Source organism: Triticum dicoccoides, chromosome 5B (assembly GCF_002162155.2).
Source record: "Triticum dicoccoides isolate Atlit2015 ecotype Zavitan chromosome 5B, WEW_v2.0, whole genome shotgun sequence".
NCBI lineage: Eukaryota > Viridiplantae > Streptophyta > Magnoliopsida > Poales > Poaceae > Triticum > Triticum dicoccoides.
The window spans coordinates 660,005,390-660,015,059 of NC_041389.1; the positions used below are offsets into that span (position 1 = coordinate 660,005,390).

Here is a 9,670-nt window from a genome sequence, read left to right on the forward strand (position 1 = left end):
CCGCCTCCCGTCCCAGTCGCCTCCTCCTCCTCCTCCTCCTCTCTCTCTCTCTCTCGCTAACCCCTCTCTCTCCCCATAGCGCCGGCCAGTTCCGGCCAGCTCCAGCCCACGCATCTCCCCCGTGACCCCCGCCTCCTCTCCTGCGCCGCCGCCGGAGAAGCTCGCCGCCGATGCCGGTGACCTAGCCCTCGCGTCTCCCCCGCGACCCCCGCCTCCTCTCCTGCCGCCGCTGCCGCCGGAGAAGCTCGCCTCCGCGCCCACAAGTCTCGGATCCAGGGCGAGGAGGGGTGGATGAGACGGGGGAGGAGGAAGAGGAGAGAGTGGGGGCGTCTGGGGAGGAATATCCCCGCCGCCTCCACAAGTCGAGGGGGATGGGCCTGCTCGGGCTCAGCCTGTGAGATGTCGACCGGACCAGCGGCGATGGAGGAGAAAGGCCGGGCAGGTGCGTGCAGGCGGGAGAAGCTGGGGGCGCTCGTCGGTTGGGGAGATGGCGACCACCTGAGCTTCTCCGATTGACCTAGACAGGGCCACGACAGCATAAGCAAGGGTGGGGGCGAGCAACCCTCTGAAGCCGGTAGCAGCCGTGCCCCTCCTCCTCACCTTCGCTTCTTCCCTCCTCCTCTCCAATCTGTGATGCCCATCTGCGTCCTTGATTTTCCAGTTTTCTGATAATCTAATTTTGATTCTCATATTCTGGTTACTTGTGGAGAGTAGAAGAAGAATTTTGAGAATGAGATTGATAAAGATGAACAAGGTGAACTCTCTCTCTCAAATACAGTCACGCTTGATGTTTGATTTTCCTGTGTAAGAGAGCACGTGACATGATTTTGTATTTCTATTACCCACTGACAAAAGCTAAATTTGTAAACGGAGGTTTCAAAAGTGTTTGTTTTAATCTTGTAGTCTGACAGAACAGTACATGTTGGTCATGCGAACAGAGGATGTTCTTCATGCCTCTGTATGAGCTAGATGTCATAATTGTACATCCACCCTCCGTTTTCCCATTTAGGCATGTTTATCCGCGAATTAGGTTTTGAAGAAAAAAACTGATTTAGGAAATTAGTAATCAGCCATTACCATTCATTTCGTCAGAAAGCATAGGTGTTTTAAATGTCTGCATGCCCCATACAATAGAATTTATAATAGATAGTGTTTTTTAACTTCTCATTATAGCCTCAAGTCGGCTAAGAAAAGTGATTATGCATGTCTTACAAACAAATTGACATCATTCTTGTTGGTACAAGATACGCCCTACCACAGATATTACCTGCTATCATATGCTGTAGAGTTACTAAACTCTGAGTTCCTGGATAGTATAAACGGATGCTTGATTGGTACATCTGCACATTGTCGTGTGTACTCATTCTAAACAGACCAAATTCAGGAATCTAACGATGCTTTACAGTTAATCCTCTCAAATTAAATACAGTGAAATCAAACAATTTAATAGCTTGGCTGTTTGTTTCCAGGAAGTAACGGTCAAGGAAGAAGAGTTAGATGCCTCTGAAGATGTTGATGGTAAACATATGTCTCGGTTTTGATATTATACACGTTGTCACGCTAACTTTTGAACCCTTCTTAATTATCACATATGTATAGACTAGCCGCTTTGTCACAAGCATGGCAGCTTGCTCAACTATCTCCACTGCCTGCATACAGCTGTTTCAGAACAGCGTCGATCAACCCAGGTTTATGTTTCCTTTCCAAGGGCGTTCGAATATAATTACCATCCATCAATTACAGATGTTACCAGTACTGAGTGTGTGCCTTATTAGTTTGTTCTTTACTATAGAGTTCAGTTGTAGAAGAACGAAACGAAGCACACATCAGGAAGTCATGCTCTTTCCAACAACAACAGCAAAAGTAAGTGATGATTCATGTTTATCTCTGATATGGTTGTTTCCTCCCATAATAAAGTATATGGGAATCTGGGCTTGCATATTAATATATCTTCAGATGCTTTGTTTTGGGAAGTTGATAGAAATCAGTGGTTGTGCTTAAGCTTCCGTTCTTTATTTACCTTCTAGGAATAAATTCAAATGATTAGTATATGCATAGCAGTGTAATGCAAGTGATAGCTGTGGTAAGGCCCAAGTGAGTAGCACTTCTCCGACCGATTTGGTTACCAATTTAGTTGTTGAGGCTTTCCTTCATGTGAGGTGATTTGTGGCTTTTGTTTCTACGATTAGGCGCATATAAGAGAACTTGAGGAAGAAGTGAAGCTCCTCAAGAACCTTTCGCACCCCAATATTGTGGTTAGTAGATGAAAGATCGATTACATTTTAGATACTCTATACTTGACTGCTAGACTGCAGTTGTTTGATCTACTTCCTGTGATTTGAGAAGAGGTACCTCGGGACTGTCCGTGAGGAAGACACACTGAATATCCTGCTGGAGTTTGTTCCTGGAGGGTCTATCCAGTCGCTTCTTGGAAAACTCGGTTCATTCCTGGAGGCAGTAAGTAACCATCAATCATGCGGTTTTCTGTGATTTGACTTGCAGAAGAGAAACTGATTCGTTGCGTATTTTGATCAGGTCATTAGGAAGTATACTAGGCAGATTTTGCAAGGGTTGGGATATCTGCATAGCAATGCAATAATACATAGAGACATTAAGGTAAAAACTCTGAAGCCTGAATATACTAGAATCTTTGTGTCATTGATTGTTTGGTTGTGCTAATTATCTTGGTGATCATGGGATTGTTTTACAGGGTGCAAACATTCTTGTTGATAATAAAGGCTGCATTAAGCTTGCCGGTTTTGGGGCATCTAAGCAAGTTGCCAAGTTGGTAAGATTGATGTTCAATATGCTGTTAAGGTCGAGTATAATAGCTTGGAAGAAATAAAACCTTCATGTGCTTGTCAAGTGATCAAAACAATAATTTACAACAGAATAGAAAATGCTAAACCTTTCCTGTCTAATTATGCCATCAGATTATGGATTCTTATTTATTGCTCTTGACTACCTGTGTGCATGAAACATGAAAGTGTGAGTTTGGTTCCAAGCAGGCTTATGGTAATGTTCTCTGCAGGTATTTGCATTATAGTTCCTGCATAATCTCTTGGTAATGAAGCGTTGTCCGGGGCGCTATCTGGAATACCATCTCTTTCTAATGCGGATGCTACCCCGCTACAACAGCCTGCTTTAAATGACCAGCGATAAATGCCAATTATTCATGCGCCTCTCTTGTCCCATTGATGAACTTTGAACTATACACTACCCATCTATATATCTATGTATTTGTTACTATAGCGATGGCAAGGTAAATTAAACCATCTGTTGAGTTCTCCACTCCATGCTATGTTAGATCCATGTGATATATCTATGCCAACTGCGTTCGCTCCTTGTTGTTCGGGTGACAAGCTTTGTGCTTTTGTGGCCAATATACATAAGAAATTCCCATTTATATTGCTCTGTATATGATCGTTAATTAATATACACTATTTGTAATACAATCCACATTCCATTAACTTCCATCTACATCTCCTACTTACTCACTACTATACTTGGCCATCCCTCGGGCCGGGCCAACCAAAGCCCGACGCAAAAAACCTAAGCCTGGCTGTCGGGTCGGGCCAACCAAAGTCCGATGCAAAAAAACCAAGCCCGAGCTCGGCCTAGCCCTGCTGTCGGGCCCGAGCCCAGCCCGTCGGGCCTCGGGCCACAGGCCGGGCCTCTTCCTTAAAGGCGAAAACAACGGGCCCGGGCCTGCCCTGGCCAGTGCTTCGGGCTCAAAACCTAGGCCCAAGCCCAGCCCATGGACAAGGTCAGCCCGGGTCGGGTCGGGCCGACCGGGCCGGGCTGCCCATGGCCAGGACTACTCACTACCATCATCGCTTCTAATTCGCTTCTTGCGCCATTTGGCGCAACCAGGTCATCTAGTGACACGAACAGGCAACAGGAACACAACGTGCAATCGACAAACACGACAAGCGCGGATAGCAGGCAGCGACAAGAGATCAAGATGTTTACACGATTTTTTAGCAATTAGATCTTGTAGTGGAAAACTTAGATATGAGATACTATTTCACATCTAGATGTGAGATACTATTTCACATCTAGATGTGAAATAGCAAACCGGATTAAAAATAGGGAAACGTTTCACGACGGTGCGCCGGACGAACCTTTTAGCCGGTCCCGTCCACGCGTGGACGCATCCAGCGACTCGGCTAGCGACACGTAGGATGGGGGGCCCGCCCACGTGCTCTTCTTCCTCCTTTTTCTCTTCTCTGGCCGTTCGTCTCCGCCTCTCCTTTCTCTGCCTCCTTCTCAGGCCCTGCTGCCATGGTCAACCGCGCCGCCCGAAGGCCTCCCAGGACGCCGTCGCCACAAGAATCGACCGATCCGGCCGTCATCAACCAGATCCGCTTCTGATTCGCGCCATCGGAGCTCTGCCTCGGAGCTGCAACCGTCCATGATGGGGACTACACCCCTCGTCGCAATTTTGTTGGAACCGACCGACGTCGAGGTTACAACCATGGTGGTTTTTTGCTACAACCGACGAGCCTCGGTGCTACAACCTCTCGGCGAAAAATTGCTGGAACCAGTGGACGTCGAGGTTGCAACCATGGAATTTTTTTGCTACAACCGACGGGCATCGGTGCTACAACCTGCATCTTTTTTTGCTACAAACAGTCATGGCGAGACGACATACGACGATTTTTTTGTTACAACCGTTGTTGATTTTGCTACTACCGGTGATCATTTTTGCTACATCGGTGATGGCGGACGACACGGTCGCTGGCATGGCGTGCTACAACTAGGCAAGAGGAGCTGCAACCATGGCCACAAGAGCTGGAACCGTCGTCCAGCAGAGTTGCAACGGCGGTCCGGTGGAGCTGCATTTTTTGCTTCAACTGGTAACATGAAAGGTACAACCGGCACTCATTTAACCACGACAATGAAGTGTGGCCGGCGGGGATGACGCACGATTTGTTTTTGCTGCAACTAGGCACCGGTGAGGGTCACCGACGACGACGGCGAGGGTCGCGGCGACGACGACACACTTTTTTTTTGCTGAAACAGGCAACCATGGAAGCTTCCACCAGCGTGGGATTTTTTGCTGCAACCATGGGCGGACTCCTGGAACTGCGGCTTTTCAGGAACGAGGACGGCGAGCGGCGGCGAGCCGGCGAGGTCATCAGCGTTGGGGGTGGTCGGGAGGAGGGGAGGCGGTTCTATGGTGCGCGCTGTTCGTGCGGATCTGGTGTGCTAGCGGGTGGGAACGAAGGAAGAGATCGAGGGAGGGAGGAACAAGATGACTAAGAGCAGATCTAACGGTCTGCTATAGCTGTAGCCAGTATCGGACGACTGCGGGCTGACCGGCCCAAATTTGGGCCGGTGCGCCGGCGCAGATCAGTCCCCTTAAAAATATCGCCGATGAAAGTAACCAGAAACACTGGAAAAAAATGTATGTGGACAAGACGTGACCTCGCGTTGGACGCATGGTTGGCACATCCACAAATTCGGACGGACTCATCCTAGTGCCACCCTTGGGGTCGTGCGTTGGCAACCCTGCCCGTGTCTTTGTTGCTCCAAACCTCGCTCCATGAACTTCCGACTTCCGCGGCAATTCCAGTTTTCGGGCTGACACCGCCTGACACCGCCTTTTAAACGCGCCATTACGGCGCAGCACCAGCCACCTCCACTCCTCGTGTTGATCCATTCCCGTGCCTATTGCCCTTAAAAACGACCACCCATCTCCCTCCCGAGCCCCGACCTCATCGACAAGCTCCACTCAACCGCTTCTTCCCACTCCACCCCTCCCAACCTCACTGGTACTGCTAGCTTCCACTCCATTGCTTCTTTCCACTCGCCTGGTATCCAGCGCATCACCATCTTCAAGATGGCGTATCCCTTAATGCCGCAGGGCGCGACGGCGTTGGAGATCCCCACCGACCGGCCGGCCTTCTACGAGTGTTTCAAGTCCTTTGGCGTCCCCGCGGCCGCGACCGCGTTCCGCCTGGTGACTCCGCCGACGGAGACAAACGCGTCGCGCCCAGAACGCATCACCATCTACAAGCCTCCTCCCCCTCCCGGGATGGTCTACTTCGCCAAGCGCTTCGCGTACGCCTACATCACCCCGGCGACGGCCCCGTGCCGCGCCGACCCGGGCGCCTTCATCCGCCGGGTCTTCCGCACCCTGGCGCTCGACCTGCCGCAGAGCCTCGAGCTCCTGCCCCCCGGCCACGGCGCCGACGCGACGGTGCGCTTCCGCACGCCCGACGACCGGGAGGCGGCCATGCGCCGGCAGCCGTTCGAGCTCGACGGCGCCACCGTGAAGCTGGTGCGCGAGGGGGAGACCAGCAACTGCTCCCGCGCCAGGAACGACTACGTCGCCCACGTCGCGCTGCACGACTACCCCCGTCGAGCAGCGCACCCAGAAGGAGATCGGCGCCAACTGCGGCAGGTTCGGGTTCGTCCGCGAGATCGACCCGGCCTGCTTCGCGGCGCCCGATCTCGCCACCGTCCGCGTCGTCCTCCAGCTCGAGGACCCCCGAGAGATCCCCCGCCACGTCCGGATCAGGTACCATGGTGGCTCCACCAGCGTCGTCCCCGTCGAGATCGTCAGGCTTTGGGACCACGCACACTCCTCCGACGCCCATGGACAGTACGTTCCTCTCTTCCACGCCGCGACCGCGGCGGCTTGACAGATGTCAGATAGGATCATCAGTTGGTTGCATTGTGTGCTGCATCAACCCCGGCTGCGGCGGCTTGACAGATACTCCTATATAGGATCATCAGTTGGTTGTGTGCTGCATGAATTTGCCATTCCCAATCCCAGCAGCAAGCAGGTCACTTCTCATCTCCGTAGCTATATTATGCCTGTGCGTCTGTTTAAGCCTTGGTTCATTGTATGATAGTCTCGGTGGGTAGTACTTCAGAGAAGGTGATGCTCGCTTAGTGTTGCTTTAAAATTATCAATGCTCCTTAATTTTTCTCCAAAGATATCCGCATGGATAAGGACCGCTGGCTTCTGAGATAAAATGGATAAGGAGCCGTTTTGTATATTACTTACTGCCGTTTAATTACTCTCCATGTATATCTGCACTAGACAAGCACTCTGCTCATAGTTCTAAAAACCGGACCCGGCGATTCCTGCGGTTCCTTAAGTCTGGTGGACCGTTTGAGTAATCGAACCAGGAAAACCCGGTCGGATAGACGGTTTTTGAAAAAACCGGTAAACCGGGCATTTCAATGTTGATTCTAGAAAAAACCCTCGATTGACTTGTTTTTGTGTGTACAAGCTGAGGGTAGAGTCGGTAAAAAAAATCTTTTTATACGGTTTCAGCCCATTAGGAGTTTTCTCTCTCGATTTTGTCCACAGAGACAAAGCCATCGGGCACCACCGCCCCCTGTGCAGCCACCCTTGCTCGGCGTGGTGGCGCGGCGACCCAACCTCCCCCTTGCCGGTCCGGCTCCGCGCGGCAGCAACAACACACTTTTTTTTTATGATGTATATGAATATAATTAACATGTAGGTACTGGTTGTGATTACACATTTTTTTTCCTATTGATTGGTGTATAATATAATTTTATTGCTTAAAAAGTCCACAATCATACCGGTGAACCGGCAGTCAAACCGGTAAAAATCTGAACAGACGGTCTTGCGGGTTCGACTACCGTTTCGTTCGGTTTTTAAACTATGACTCTGCTGGGTAGTTAGTACTGAATGCACTCGTTCAATTACGTGTGGGGAACTTTTGGCTCAAAGAGGAGATCGATGACATGCACCTACAGAACGGAAAACCTGTTTGGCTTCAAGAAGTTCGAAAACGATGACGTCTCCAAGAATTCACGTGTTTTTTACAGTAGAAGTTAGCAAACGCAAAGATTTAAATAAACACGTGAGCATGAAATGCTATAGAAAACGCACAAAACACTGACATCTTTTTAAGTGGTGCGTCATGGTGCATATATCAAACTTCAGATGAAAAACAGGATCGTTTTGTCCGATCTTGTATTAATTAAGATGCGTGCTTGGGTGCAGTTGGAGGAGCGGCTGCTAGAACTCTCATTACGTACTCCCTCTGTTTCTTTTTACTCTATGTATTAGATTTCTAAAAATTCAAACTTTATAAAGTTTGACCGAATTCACTTTTGCTTCGGTACACCCCCCATAATATAAGGATGGCCGAGATCGCACGGTACCTTTTCATAATCAGGGGTACGATCGACATATTTAGAAAAGTCTTCCCCGCCTTCCCGTATACGCGTACGTCTTGTTTTTTTCTCCGCTGGCGCACCCTGGACGACCCGCAGCCCACGTACCCTTTTTTTTCTAAACTGATGCAAAAAATAAAATGCGGCGACAAGGATTCGAACCGGCGCACTAGCGGTCAAGTGTGCCACGCCATAACAACCACGCCACGCCCCATTCTGCGATAAAGTACATTTTCTGAAGCCTTTTCTTCTTTCCTTTTGGTCCTTTTCTAATTCGCGCGCTAACTGGGAGCTCCTAATCCGCGCGCATTAAGCGCCGGTTGGCACTTCTGGCGCTCGCAAGCGACGGAAAGCGGGCCGGCCCAAAAAAAGGAGGGCGCCCAACAGAAAAATTAAAATCTAATTGGCTCGTGCGCCGTCACTCGATCCGCCGACCTCCTGTCTCAAGTTAAACCGCGCTAGCCACTCGGCCACAACGGCACATCCAGTAGGCTACATCACTTAATTACCTTTTTAGGTTCTTCTTTCCTTTTTCGTTTTTTCATTTTTCTTTTCTGTTTTTTCTTTTTTCTTCCTTGCATGATGAATTTTCCCAAACTCGTGAACTCTTTTCAAATGGATGAACTTTTTCCAGTTTTGATTGAAAAAAAGTTCATCGGATTTGAAAAAAGTTCACCAATTTGAAAAAGATATTCATTGGATTTGAAAGAAGTTCATGGGATTCAAGAAAAAGTTCATCACATATGAAAAAAGTTCACTGATTCTGAAAAAAGTTCATCAAACTTGAAAAAAAAAGTACTTCGGAACCCCCTCCAGTAAATCGAAACCGTGCTGGTATCACATGGTGTACATGAACGCATGCATGCAAATGCACGAAAGTGTGCACACATGTGGGCACCGCCAACGTAGGCCACCACGCAAGGATTGAACGAAATCAGACACCAAACCAACGTTGTGTCATGTCCGGCCACTGCTTCGTGGCTTTTTCACCGAGAAAATCGTAGAAAATGCATTGAGCGTGGGAAAAATATGCTAACTGGCGTGCGTGATGCCGATGGTGATGCCAGCGAGTGGAAAAAGTTTCGGGCCATTTGGCGAAGATGAAAAAAAGTACTTCGGAATCCCTCTCCGGCAGATCAATACGTTGCTGGTTGCACAAGATCTAGGTGATCGCATGCATGCAAGTGCACGAAACTGTGCACACATGTGGGCACGACCAACGTAGGCCACCACGCAAGGTTTGAACGAAATCGGACACCAAACCAACGTTGCGTCACGTCCGGCCATTGTTTCGGGGCTTTTTCATCGGGAAAATCGTGGAAAATGCATCGAGCGTCAGAAAAATATGCAAACTGGCTTGCGTGATGCCGACGGTGATGCCAGCATGTGTAAAAAGTTTGGGGCCGGTTGGCAGAGTAAAAAAAAAGTACTTCGGAACCCCCTCCGGTAGACCGAAACCGTGCTGGTATCACATGGTCTACGTGATCGCATGCATGCAAGTGCATGA

General features: G+C 49.4%; 1 long non-coding RNA gene across 1 annotated transcript; it reads left to right on the forward strand.

The window, feature by feature from the left end:
• The first annotated feature begins 274 nt into the window (after positions 1-274).
• On the forward strand, positions 275-1,728 carry LOC119306552. The gene is made up of 3 exons (XR_005148977.1): positions 275-754; positions 1,470-1,518; positions 1,600-1,728. It is a non-coding gene; the product is annotated as an uncharacterized LOC119306552 (long non-coding RNA).
• The last annotated feature ends 7,942 nt before the right edge of the window (positions 1,729-9,670 follow it).